Raw genomic sequence first — 14,590 nt, forward strand, 5'->3', positions numbered from 1 at the left:
GAGAACAGCAAAATGAACCCCCAAGTAACCACAGCCTCCTTCAACAATGTCATCTCATAGCCACTCTTATTCTATCTTCCCACCAACTCTGATTATTTCAGTTGTAAATCTTCCATTAAGTATTTGCAAAAGATAACTAAAAAAAAAAAAAGTTTTTTTCCTTTTATACAAAACCACACCACCGTGATCACATCTAAAGACAAGTTAATAATTCGTGGTATTATTTTAGATTTCAGGTTTGAGGAAAGGCCTGTTGGAAGAGGTTATGTTTTGATGATAGCTGAGTTTAAAAAACAGCCAGCCACGATAACACAAGGGGACAGCACCAGATTTTAATTTGGACAGCACCAAAATGTCAACGTTTATTAGCTATAAGGAAAAACAGCTGGGTTTGTCCAAAACAATTCTGTTGTTCCCTGTAAAATAGTAAGCTTACAGAAAATTTGTTTCTAAGGAACAGATAATCTATGCTTTTGGTCCAAGGTATGTTGAATTTTTTCCTTCTATTTCAGATGACAGATGGATGTAGCTGAATCTATGAAGGTGTGTACTTGTCCCAAATGTGCAGGATAAATAAACACAGAAGTCACCAACAGAAGACTCAGTCAATGCTAGTGTCAGAGGCATGTGAACCAGAGCAACTCCATAGGAGCTGGGTAAAACGAGGCTGAGACCTACTGGTCTGCATTCCCAGACGATTAAGGCATTCTAAGTCACAGGATGAGATAGGAGGTCGGCACAAGATACAGGTCATAAAGGCCTTGTTGATAAAACAGGTTGCAGTAAAGAAGCCGGCTAAATCCCACCAACACCAAGATGGTGATGAGAGTGACCTCTGGTCGTCCTCACTGCTACAACTCCCACCAGCGCCGTGAGAGTTTACAAATGCCATGGCAATGTCAGGAAGTTACCCTATATGGTCTAAAAAGGGGAGGTATGAATAATCCACCCCTTGTTTAGCATATCATCAAGAAATCACCATAAAAATGGGTAACCAGCAGCCTTGGGGGCTGCTCTGCATTAGAAGTAGCCATTCTTTTATCCCTCCACTTTCCTAATAAACTTGTTTTCACTTTACAGACTCGCCCTGAATTCTTTATTGTGCGAGGCCCAAGAACCCTCTCTTAGGGTCTGGATCGGGACCCCTTTCCTGTAGCATTAGGACAGGGCCAGCCTCGAGCCGCAGAGTCTTCTCTGTAGAATTGCTCCACCCCCAGTGCCTGTAGAGTGAAGTTCCACAGCTGGCAGGACTATAGATCCTGCCACCTGGCTATTTCATTATTTGTTTTTTGAAAATCCACTTAAACGAACCATTCTGGAACCAAGAGATGAAAATACTCCTAAAAACCGTTGGATTACCTCATCCCACTGTGAGAAGTATCTCTGTGCTTGCTTGTTCCTTTTCTGGATGAAGATCAGCTGAACACAGCGGCAGCATTAATGTTCCTTGCTGGCATTTCAGCTCAACGTCTCCAGGCAGGCGCTTCGCCAAGCCCTCCTCTGCCCATTTGAAATTCAAATCCCTTGAATAAGCCTCAGTGCCACCTTTGTCCAAAAACCTCAAAAGCCCCAGTCCGTGTCGATCTGCCTTTAAATTATAAAGAGACATATGACTGCGTAGGGAGATAAACTGTGTTGAAATAACATCCAGGGTGGTTGTTAAATAAATTCAGGAAAACCAAGACATTCACTGTTAAGCCGAGACACTGTCCTCAACTCACCTCCCAGACAAGAAGTGGGCAAAGAAGCCACATACTGGGAGCCCACACTCTTGAACTCCGGCTCAGCTTTTAGGATCTTCAACGGCTATTTGTACTTAAAAATAATGTAAGTTACCAACTGTTTGCAGCCTCTGAGCTCCTGGAGAGACGTTCTTAAAGTCTTAGCTTAAAAAATCTTTAGTTATGATGGGAGAATCTTGGGTCCATTTTCTTTTTAGGCAATTCATGTGTTGTATGTCCTTGGAAAAAGCACTTGACCACCCTGCACTTTATTTTCCACATCTGCAAAATGGGGATATTCAGATTTGGATCATAGGGTTGTTGCGAGGGTTAAATAAGAGGCATGGGAAGATGCCTTGAGAGCTAAAAGATCCAATGTAATGTAAGCTTTTTTTTAAAAAAAACGAAGACTCTAAGAGCGATGCAGCTGCACTTTGGGACTGATGAGGGATTTGTTTGAAGCCTGTGGCTCAGTTCGATTTAAAAGGAATTTACCAGACACCTCCTCTTCATTCAGCATGCTTTCCCTGGTGCCAAAGAGCTTGTGGGGGTGTGGTTGGAGTAGGGGTGGTGGGGAGACGAGAAACAGAAATAAAAATGACTACACAGCAGTTCACAGAACCAAGTGTCTTCGAGCAAGGTTAACTTCTCTAAGCTGAGTTTCCCTAGTAATAAGGTGGGTGACATTAACAAGGCCTACCTCATAGAATTCTTGTAGGCATTAGAAGAGAGAGGAGGGACAGAGCATTGAGCAGAGTGTCTGGCACACAGGAAACTCCATAAATTTATCTGCTTTTTAAAAGACAATTTAAATTTGTTTTCCTCAATAAAGGCAGTCAAATTCTGATATTCTTTTCTATCAGCTTTAAGAAAAGGGAATTGTTTTTTTAATGTCTGTAATAGAATCCAGGAAGGTTTCTGAACCAGAGTAACTGTGCAAAATTAACCTAGCAGCAGTTTGGGGAGGGAATGAAAGAAGGTCAGGCAGTAGTTAGGAGACCTATTAAGATGATATTTTAATCATCTCCAAGAGGCAGGCCTGGAAAATGTGATTGAGGAAGATGATAAATGAATGAGTAAAGGCTCAGACGAGGCAAGAGGGACCAGGATTAAGAATATGGGACTTGGTGGCATGTATCCATCGCTCATTCTGTCCATCTCCTTTCCATGGGCTAGGCCCATGGCACCATTTGGTCATGGCAGTCTTTCCCCCAGACCAAGCTCTGTAGGCGTTATCGCCATTGGCTTCAGCTTGGCACAACCCATGGGCTCTCTTTAGCGATGGAGGAGCTCATCTTCAAAGGGAGGAGCATGACTTTTCCAGGAGTAGGAGCTAAGGAAGAGAGGGAGGGTGAATCTAGCAATGGAATCTCAAGATGGAAATTACCAGATAACTCAACTGCCTCTTCAGGATAGGAATCTGGTTTATGATTTAAGTGCACAACATAGCAACGAAGCAGCAGGGGATGAAGAGCAGAGGGAAGATTTAGACTGCTCTCCATAAAATAATGACGTATTTATTGTGCCATTATTATGTGTTAGGTCCTCTGTTAGAGGCTTTGCATGCTTTTCTTGTTTAATTCTTACTGTAACATTATGAAGTTAGTCATATTATCTCCATTTTGTAGATGAGGAAACTGAGGGCAAGGGGCCCCAAATGACTTAGGAGTAGATTTAAAGGCAGGCAGTATGACTCTAGAGCCCAAGCTCTATGCTAAACTGAGCGTTTTGAATATATTAAGGAAACAAGAAATGGAAAAGACCTAATAAATGTCTTTTGGGTTTTGCTTTCATACCCAGGGCTTACTTAATTAATTTTTGAAAATATGTTCTAATGTCAATTAAAGTTGAGGAAACCTGAAACCACTTCTCTGTCATAAATTAGGGACAAAAAGCTGTAAAGATGCCTTTGTTTGATCAGAAAAAAGAATTCTGTTTGTGTCTAACAGAGAACTGATTGTAAATGTTACAGTGAAGTCTTTTCAGTAATAACGTCCTCTTTAAACTACCTGCTGATTGTTGGCACATGGTAAGAATAATAGAGTCAATGTCTGTGTGTATGTGTGTGTGTGTGTACCTGTTTGTATTATGTTGTTATGCTAAACTCAACTAAAAATCACACAAAGAATCATCTAAGCAGAAAGCAGCTAAGCAATTGCTTGCAGTGGTTTGGCTGTCATATTATACTCCTTTGATTCATTTTTATTTTTGCTTTCAAGTTTCATTCTAACCATTTAGTGGAGCTGCAGAGTAGAGCTTATTTATTCTGCATAAGATAGGAGGACCCTGTAATCACATATGATTTTTTAATATATAGATGTGTCAGATGTCCAGAAGAAACACACTCCCAGGGTAAAATTGCTCTACGCCCACTTCTGTGTTAAATAAGACTGTTTACTGATAGATGGTCGGTTTCAAAAACATTCCCTTTCTCATTTAACAGTGCATGACATTCAGGAAGTCAAATATTTATTATATAATAATAAATGCCTGTTAGGATTCATTTTTTTTTTGTTTCATGTTTCTTATCAGCGTCAATTGTAATCACTTACCTGTAGAAAAAGATGGAAGTTCTCATTTACTATATGATGACACACAGTAGACACAGCCTTTCTATTTAGAATTGAACAAAACCTCTGTATTAGTATTTTGTGAGTGCCAAGGGAAGGCTCTGGGGATAGACCTTAAATGAATAAAGCGTTTTTTTTTTTTTCTTAGCCTCCTTTCTTAAATACTTTAACTTTTAGAAATAACACTGGCTAGCCAATGAAAACACTTCTTTGATAAAAGCTAAGAATTTAAGATAAAAAACAGCTGGGCAGGTTTCTTCTCTACAAAAGGAAACAACTTTGAACTACATAGACAATGTCATTTAAACCCAAACAGATGTGGTTTAATCTTGTTTTTGATCCTCTTGTAGATTTTTCTCAAAATGCCTGCATATGCATAGAAATGATGACTTTCAGATGTTTGAACCTAATTTGTCTCTGTTAGAATATCACCTTGGTACATAGATCATGTACACCAAATACTCCAAGACTTTGAACAGGGACAGCAGGGTACAGAGGGAATTTATGCTGGTCTTTTGGTTTAGCCCAAAAAGTCTGTAAGAAACTAAGGGGGAAGAAAAAAGCAATGGTGTCCACATAATGTCATTTTCAAAACAAGAAAGTCACATGTGTTCTTCACGACTTCAGTAAATCACGGTGATAGTTTCAGATCCTCGCATTTAGAAATGCTTTTAAGATGAATCATATCACATGAATGCTCTAAAAATAACACACATGGTGGATTTATGCACCCTTCTGTGTCTCCACTGATTATTATCCACTCATCCTACAATATCCTCATGCATTGGAGCTTTCCCATCCTAACACCAGGAGAAGAAACCACTGGAGCGAAATGATTTTAAAACAAGGAATGTCATAAGTCAGACTGTGAAGCCACCTACTAAAATATACTCAAATCCACTTTCAACTTCAAAGCCTATTAGAGTTGTTACCTCAGGCAGCAGCCAAAAGGTTGAAGGAAGAGTTGTGCAGGTAGAAATTTTATACCGATTTTTCCTTTTCTTCTCTCTCCTCTCCCTACCTGAATTAATATTATGGTGAATGGCGGGGAAAGGATCTAATGGAACAGCATATGGAGAGGCTTATGATCACTAATAGGAATCAAAAGGAAAGAGAACTCTAGGACAGAGGACACTGGTAATTAAAGCCCAGACTATCAAATGACCTTGGGGAAGTCCATGGACAGCATTGTTCCAATTTTGCTTTTCCTTCAAGGCGCCTCGTCTTTAGTTTCTATAATTTTCTCCATGGTTGTAACCCTTGAGAATATGTAAAAGGCCACATCTGGAGTGGGAGGAAATGAGATGCATATATTTGTTGGCAAAATTTTGAAAAAGAAATGTGTGTGTGCTGGGGATCTGCGGGGGGAATGAATAAGAGGAGAGATGGGGGTGAGGTAGACTGAGGGTGGTGGTGGTGGATTTGTGCTGGAATCATTGGGAAACCAGCCTAATGGCTCCAGTCAAAACACTAAGGAAGGATCCAATTCATAAGTGGTCAAACATTTTCTAGAACTCTGTTGGCTCTCTAGCAACAAACTATTGTTCTATGTAATGTCTCACCTCATCAAAACCCCCCTCAGGCCATACATGTAATGTGAGTTTATCCCTCGCCACAATCTAATCTACAACAATAATCTGGCATTGTATGTGAATGCTTATTATTTCAGAAATGCAGATTTGTTTATACGGTTGGAGTCTCTAAGTCCTCTGCACTATCCGTTTGTGCTGTCTGTCTGGATGTGTTTCCTGATCTTTGTGTGAGGAAGTTGCCCCTGCTCAATATGACTCAAAAAGAAAATAGTAGACTCATTGGAGTTTTGTCATGATGTGCCAGGGGCATCATGAATGATGTCTCCCACCAAGAATGACAGCAGCTGCCAAAGGATGCAGGAGGCAGGCACTGGCCTGATTACAGAGCAGTGAGTCAGTTTCAGGAGGCTGTGTAGAAATCCAACTGATTCCTGAGGCAGTGAGGAAGGGGGAAGAGCCTGAAGAAGTTACAGGGAGAAGCAGAGGATACTGCCATCATTGGAGGATGCCTGGGTCCTGAGCAAAGTAGGAGAGGAACTAAAGGCTATAGCACTCCCTTTGGTGAATGGTTTGGAAAGGGGAAAGAGTGAAAGGGGAATGACAGTGTTACATGGGACACACTAGAAGGCAACTGAGAAAGATGGAGAAAATTCCTCAGATTAGGGAACCACAGAACTGACTTCTAGCACTGGAACTCTCACTGTGTGACTTAGACAAATTATTTCTACTTTTCTTGTGGATCTTGTGTAAAATAAAATGGTCTGATGTTTTCTAAAGGTCCTTCCAACTAGAAAATGACGTGAGCATAATAGTCTTATATGACACTGCTTCTGAGTCTATAAACGCATACATTTAACTCAGACTGTTTCAACTGCATGACTGGCAGAAAGAGAAGGAGTAGGTGGAGTGGAAAGGGGAAGAGAGAGAGCCCAAGACCAAGACAGAATAAACACATAAATGAAGCAGTGATGATAATTCTGGCCCATCTTCACATCTATGAAGCGACTTAGCCAGAGTGACTTAGAAGACACATGATTCTTCACCCCTCACGTTTGGTCTCGGCACCTACAGTATGAGCATCTCACCCTCTTGAAAAACACTGGTGTTTAAATATGCTACTATTAAACATTATAGTGCTATAAATATTTGTTGCTATTTTTGGTACAGCATAGTCTTGAACACAAGTCAAATATTCCATTGAGTATTCAACCAAAGAATCACTCATCTATTGTGATGCAGGAAGAAAACCTGTTTGGGTTGGGTTTAGAGAAAAATGGCACATTGATCTTTGAAGTAATGTCTTCCTAAATAATCTTCAATGACAATTCATAATATATGTGATTTTTTTCTTACCTCATGTGCTGACTCCAGAATTGTAGAATGCTACACCTACTTCGTTTTGCTGTTGTGGGAATCTCTGTTGTAACTTAGGGAGTATATTAAAGAGATCCACTAAGCCATGAAGAACTGGATGAGATCATAGTCATCATTCTTAGAGTCTCTGTGGAAAAGTGATGACAATAACAAAAATAATTTGTGTCAGGGGCCTTTGTGCCATGTACCATGTGGAACATTTTACAGATATTCTCGTCTTTTCCACAACAATCTCATGGTTCACTCAACAACTAACTTACTTGATTGCCCACCTACTACAAGACAAACTCTCCTGGGCTCCAGGGAGATAGCAGTAAACAAAACAAAATAAAGTTTCTGTTCTTATGATGTGGAATTCTGATGAGAGAGAGATGATAAGCAAATAAATATATACAATGTCAAGTGACGATAAGCCCTACGGAGAAAAATGAAGCAGGGTAAAGATAGAGAAGGCCAGAGGGAGGCTCACATCTGTAATCCCAGCACTTTGGGAGGTTGAAGCAGGAGGATCACTTGAACCAAGGAGTTTGAAACCTGCCTGGGCAGCATTGTAGAAACCTGTCTCTACAAAAAATTCAAAAAAAGTAGCTGGACGTGGTAGCATACACCTATTGTCCCACCTACTTAAAAGGCTACCTTGGGAAGATTGCTTGAGCCAGGGAGGTTGTCCCTGTAGTGAACTGTGATCGCACCACTGGACTCCAGCCTGGGTGACAGAGCAAGACCTGTCTCAAAAATGTTTATATATATAAACATAAAAATATTATATATACAACTATATAAAAAAGGAGAAAATGCCAGAAGGAAAGGTGGGTGCAATTTAAATAGGGTGGACAGATAGGTCTCTTTGGTAAGGTCCAGGAAGCAAGGGAATGAGTCCTATGCCCAGGCCAAGAAAGCACTGGGATTGCCCTGTCTGCAGATGGGAAAACCAAGCTCCCAAAGCCTCTTATTTAATAAAAGATGACGATCTTACTACATCTCAACACAGCCTCTGCTTCACATATATCCAGATATAGGTCAGAAGAGGGCTGTGACTATACGAGATTAGGAAGTCTGGTTGAAACATGAAACTCCACAAGTCTCCTAACACCATTGCTTTGTCTGTGTAAGGCTTGATCTTGTTAGTTTCTTCCTATTATGTTGAATTCACAGAATGGCAAGTTGCATTGTTGTTACATAGAAAAGATGTAAGTTTTCCTGATTGTTTTCTCTCATTTTCTGACTCAATCCAGGAACAAAGAGTCACTGCAGCATGGTTTCAGACATTCTCACAGAGGGTCAGGAGACTCCTCAAAGAGGCTGCAGGGACTTCTTTGACAGATGACAGTGATGTTCAGTGGTCAGAGCTCCAGGATGACAACCCCTGCTTTAACCAGAGCATCAGTGACTCTCTATTATACACTGTGGCTCTGAAAATGAGATTTCTGGGACCCGCACCAAGGTTGAAAATGGTGTGCATGCTATGGCTCCTTGTGAAGAGTAAATAAAGATGTTCTTGGAGTCATCTTTTAAAAAGTGGCTTTAAATGCAAAATTTCCTTAAAAGTTTCCAGTGGAATAAAAATCATAGGTGGTAGCTTGTATATTTTGAAAAATAAATGTTGTGTGTGGGTATGGTATTGGGTGAGAAAGGATTTTAGGCAATTCTAACCAAAGATTTGAAGAAACAATGAAAGATCACTGTCTGACTATGCTTTTCTCTCTCATCTTTTCTGATGAATGTAATGGCTATGACACACTCTATTTAAATATACAAACACGGGTACTTATCTATAGCTTAGAGGTTTATGGTTTTTTTTAAGGTCAGTTTTTTTTTTTTTTTTTTTTTTTTTTAAATATAAACATTGAATGAGGAGAGACTTCTTCCACTCCAAACATTTCAGGAAATGTCTAATTTTCATGCTGATTAAATCAGATGTCTTACCCATTAGATGAATAAATAATTAAAGGAAGAACTGTAAAGAGGCATCGAAAGCCAGAGTTTATTGTCCAATGATGTTAACAAGAAAATCATTTCCTCATAATTTCACTGTTTGTTGCAGTTTGGTTTTAAAAAATGGTGAATATTCAGGGCATATAGATAGATGCTGGCTGTGGTAGTTGGTTGTGTGTGTGTGTGTTTGGGGGGTTGCTGAGAAAAAAGGCCTTTCTGTCTCCCTTTTTCCCCCCGCCAAAGGACCATTAAAGCAGGGAACAGCAATTGTTCTCCAGTTTACATTTGCTCTTTTCTCCTTTGAGTGACAGCCCCTCACTGCTTTTTGGCAGGTCACATGGCCGCCAATTAGAAATATTAGAAATGCTTCCCAGCAGCTAAGTGATGCTTTGTGACTAAGCTATCACTAATGGAGCAAGAGTGGAAGTGACAGGCAGACCTGCTGAGCTACCTCCTTAAATGCAATTTGTTTCCTCTCTACTTTCTCTCTTTCCTCCTCCCCATGAACAGGAACTTGGATACATAGTGTGAACCATTCTTACCCAGGTAGGTGAGAAACACACTAGAGGGTGACAGAGCACCATGGAAGAAGGAAGAAGCATCCACCTGTGGACGCTTGGGTAATTTAGTGGAGAGGAGCTGCCTACAGCCTGCATCACATGCCTACTTCTGAAATATTTCAGGAAAGAGAAATGAATCTCTGGTTTGTTTGGGCTACTGTATTTTTGTTGTTGCTATTGTGTTTTTTCTTTGTCTTAGCAGCTTATACTCAAATCAATAACATTGGATATGAGGAAAAATTAAAAGTTGACCTGGACCCAGAATACTGAATGTTTGAATCCCATTCTTAACTAGTCATCTACTATCCTTTTAGGTGCACAAGGAAATTGCATATGTAAATGAGGATTTAGTGTCAAACTCTAGTTCTCTGCTCTACTGGATCATGCAAAGCAAATGTTGCAAACTTGGTCACCAACAGGGGCTGAGCAGGTAAATGCAAAGAAGCAAAACTTACTGAGCAGAGCTTGGCGTACTGGAGAATGTGTGATTCACCTAAAGGACTGTTGTTCTGGAACATGGGCCTCAGTATTTCTTGATATTTTTACTTGTTTAAAAGAAAATGGAAATCCAGATTTTTAAAAAGTAAAATCCATAGATTTTCAATTGACAAGCTAATTTTCACAACATTTTAAAGTAAAAATACTATGCGCATTGTGATACTTAATTTTATATGCCAAGTTCTCTGGGCTCCAGGGGGCCAAATACCTGGTTAAAATATCTGGGTGTGTCTGTGATGGTGTTTCTGGAAGAGATAAACATTTGAATTGGTAGACTAATAAAGCAGATGGCCCTCTTCAATGTTGGGTGTGCATCATCTAACCCTTTGAGGGCCTGAATAGAGCAAGAAGGTGGAAGAAGTTTGAATTAACTCTGCCTAACTTCTTGAGTTGCGACATTTATCTTCTCCTGCCTTCGATGCTCCTAGTTCTCAGTCCTTCAGCTCTATACTGGAATTTATATCCGTGGCTCGTGTTTGGATCATAATCCTGAAAAACACAATTCCAAATGCCATAATCCTGAATGTTGAAATTCCAAAAGATCAAAATTCCAAAAGTTTAAATCCTGAAAGATCAAAATTCCCAATGTATAAAATCATGAAATTCACAATCCCAAAACATTAAAATCCCAAATGTTGAAATCCTGAAAGCCAAAGTCTGGGAAAGGGATCAGTGCATTTTCAGTTGTATGCAGGATAGTTACATCATGTTAGGCAAAACTATTATCTTGTTGTCTTTATTTGTACTTGGTGGAAAAGTCGAATGAGTGGATTAGCCACTGCTTACAGCCACAAAGAAAACTTCAGTTTAAAAATGCATCATTTACCTTCCTACTGGTGATATTTCAGGAGGTTTTAATGAATTAAAGCTGAATTTGCCTGAAGAAGCCCGTAAAGCTTAACTGACTGGTTCAAAAATTATTATGTGCACAGTAGGATAAGAAGACGTAATGTTCACAATGGCATTGCTGTTCGATCACCAGCATTATTTCTGCCAAACTTTTGTTCTGTATATGAGGGCATGTGAAATGGATTTCTGTAAAACCTAAACAACATAGTAGTGTGGCATAGAAGGTAGAAAGCTTTAATAGGAAATGCTCATATCAGTATACATAGTATCATAGAAGAATTTTGAAAAGAGCAGTGCCACATAGGAAGTGAATGTAAACATATTATCTGAAGAGAGCCATACCATAAAAGAAAAAAGCAACTATTCTTTGTGATGAAAGACTTCAAAATATAGTTAATGACCATGAAAGTCTGCCAGTTCTTAGGGATTATCTCTGTGCAATTGCCCACAATCTATCCTTATAATAATATACTTTTTCATATGTCAAATTTTATTTTTAGTTTTCTTTCTTAGTACTTTTTTTTTTTTTTACTATTTTAAATTGTATTTTTTTTTACAACTTACTATGCGTTTCATCTTTGTATCATTTTCAATACTGGCAGTGTAAATGGTGTAGGAACTTTTAGAGAGTTCTAATACTTTTTATGCATTTTCAAATTTGATTCCATAAAGTACATTATCACAATGTGGATGGTGTTTAAACATTATGTGTATACATAAAAATGCTGAAACTTCCTCAATAAATAAAGAGATATCCTTTCTGTACATCTACATTGTGAAAGACAGAATTTCTCAAGATCTTAGCTCTTTGGGGGATGGTGTAAATGGTGGTTTTGATTGGTGCCATCAAAAGACTTAGGTGATTTGTCACGGTATTTCAGATGACCTCAGTTATAAAGCTAGGTGCACACAATTACCAACCACAGTGATATGTGTTTATACATTTTCCTTTTTGACCTCTTTATGAATATAGTACATCTGCTTATAACTGTTATACCCATGTGACTGGTGTTAGCATATCTTGCAAACATACGTATATTATTGCTTATTTTATCGTATAAAGTGGCCTAGGAAGTATCCATTCATGTTTTTATGTTTCTTAGATAAATCCTCCTTTAAAAATGTAAATAAATATTTTAGATAATTTTAAAATTATTTTTTCTAGAATTATATTTTGGGGATTTTGATCTCTTGGGATTTCAACATTCAGGATTCTAGTGATGGGGCTTGTGCCTTTCGGGATTATGATTGGCTCTCCATTGACTCTCTTTCTGTCAGGCCTTGGAACTACATCAGGAGCTTGCCTGGGTCTCCAGCTTTCAAGTGGCAGAATGTGGGACTTCTCTGCCTCCATAATTGCATGAGCCAATAATTTATAATAATCTCTTTTATCTACCAATCAATTATCTATGTATCTATCTATCAATCATCTATCTGTCTATCTATCTATCTATCTATCTATCTATCTATCGCCTATTGATTCTCTTTCTCTGGACAATCCTGACTAATATATGCACCAACAAAAATATTTCTGCAGGGTAAGGCCCTAAGGCCTAAGAGAAATTTCCTGTTGCTTGGACTAAAAATTAATCTAGGATCTATTACCAAAGCTATGTGGTTGGTGGACTTTTTTGAGTCACTCTGTGCAGTCCCACACCAAAATCCTGGACATCTAATCTGTAAAATCTATGTTAGGTCAAATGTATATAGGCGGCAAAAAGATGCAAGTCCAAATGAGAGAGAGAAAATTAGCCTAATGTCTTGAGCAGATATAGTATGGGCCATTTGATCAAACCTTTCTTGGCCAAGCCAGTAGTTCTGGAGTCTATTTTCCTTGCCATTGGAATCAGTTAGGTTTTCCGGGTTCCAAGCAAGCAAAATGAACAATTTATTGGAATGTCACAGACATCTGGGAATTTGGGTAGAGCAGGAACTAATGAAACGTTTAGAATCCTGTTTCTTTTTTTTTTCTTTTGGCAATGAGAAGACTCAACATCAAGTACTTTTGACCCTGTCTTTACATCTTAGCTGGAGTTCCATACCCACAACTAATAGCTGCTAAAAGGCTTGAATCATGTCTGAAAAAGGGACCAGGTAACTATACCATAGTACACAGTCAATGGGCTAGGATGAAGCCATCAGAAAGAATGTGGTAGATCTGTTTGCTACTTGGGGAAGGGGGGCACCATGGTTATCAGCCACACAGAGTGGGACAGGGAAGTTCCACAAACGAAAACCACAGTGCTCCTTCTAAAAGAAGGGGAAATTATTCTTGGTTCGGCCAAAACAACAGATATTCATATCATAACACTTTCTACATGGGGGTTCCCTTCTGGCATTTCTTCGGAAAATTATATATATATTTTTGAATCCCACATCCTGAGAAAAATGGGTTTTAGAAATCAGAAAAATGGGGAGGGGGAAGTATTGCAATTCTCCTGTGAGAATAAAAGATTAATGTTAAACTTAGAGACGTTGCTTCTCAAAGCAATGCAGTAATGTCAAGAAGAAAGCAAGAACAGGAAAAGCTGGCATGCAGAGTTGAAAGTCAAAGTCAACATTTCCATAACTGGGACGGGGCAAGAAGGTGAGAAACAATCACTGTCTCACCACTTTTGCTTGTAGCTGTGGCCATGTAATAAATACACATCATGATGCTGTCTGTCGCTAATGGTAAATTCTTACAATTAAAGTGAATGTTAAGGTTCTTCACATGTTATCCTCTCTACTAAACCTATGGATGGTGTTCCAAGAAATAAAAAGTTTTGAAAGCAAAATAAGTTCTTCAGTTGATCTCTACACATGGTTCTGTGTAGAGCTGTTAATCTTACAAGACTAGAATTACATCATTTAAAAGCCACCCAATAATGTTCACATTTTCTAGTACTTATATATTCAGTCTAGGCTACAGTTCTTTGTAAATAGTCTTACTAAACCTATGTATCTTACTTGTTGAACAATTTTTTGATCTTCCTAATGAACTAGTACGTGGGGAACATTGGAAGTATTTTAATCACAATTTATGATTTGGGGTATTCTGGAGAATTCTGATCTTATTTCCAAATCCCTAACATTAGTGTCTGTCTGGAGTTTGGAAACTACACAAGCCACAGGGATGAGAGAGTGTTCAAAGAAAAAGCAAGGGAGCATAGTATTCCATGGTGTAAATGAAAAAGGATGATTTCATGTACTTTGTAGGGACATGGATGAAGCTGGAAACCGCCATTCTGAGCAAACTATCGCAAAGACAGAAAACCAAACACTGCATGTTCTCACTCATAAGTGGGAATTGAACAATGAGGACACTTGGACACAGGGTGGGGAACATCACACACCGGGGCCTGCTGTGGGGTGGGGGGAGGGGGGAGGGATAACATTAGGAGATACACCTAATGTAAATGACAAGTTAATGGGTGCAGCACACCAACGTGGCACATGTATACACATGTAACAAACATGCACATTGTGCACATGTACCCTAGAACTTAAAGTATAATTAAAAAAAAAAGAAAAAGCATGGGAGGGAAACAAGGAGAAGGAGAGCTGCCTGA

The 14,590-nt window shown here is 39.1% G+C and overlaps 1 long non-coding RNA gene across 1 annotated transcript in view; it reads left to right on the forward strand.

Moving 5' to 3' along the window:
• LOC105479593 (uncharacterized) overlaps positions 1 to 8,995 on the forward strand; it is a 106,588-nt gene extending 97,593 nt beyond the window's left edge. Inside the window, exon 4 of the long non-coding RNA XR_011620190.1 lies at positions 513 to 8,995. This is a non-coding gene — a long non-coding RNA (uncharacterized lncRNA). The remainder of the gene's footprint in view (positions 1 to 512) is intronic.
• The last annotated feature ends 5,595 nt before the right edge of the window (positions 8,996 to 14,590 follow it).

This window comes from Macaca nemestrina, chromosome 2 (genome assembly GCF_043159975.1).
Source record: "Macaca nemestrina isolate mMacNem1 chromosome 2, mMacNem.hap1, whole genome shotgun sequence".
In the NCBI taxonomy this organism is placed as follows: Eukaryota; Metazoa; Chordata; class Mammalia; order Primates; family Cercopithecidae; genus Macaca; species Macaca nemestrina.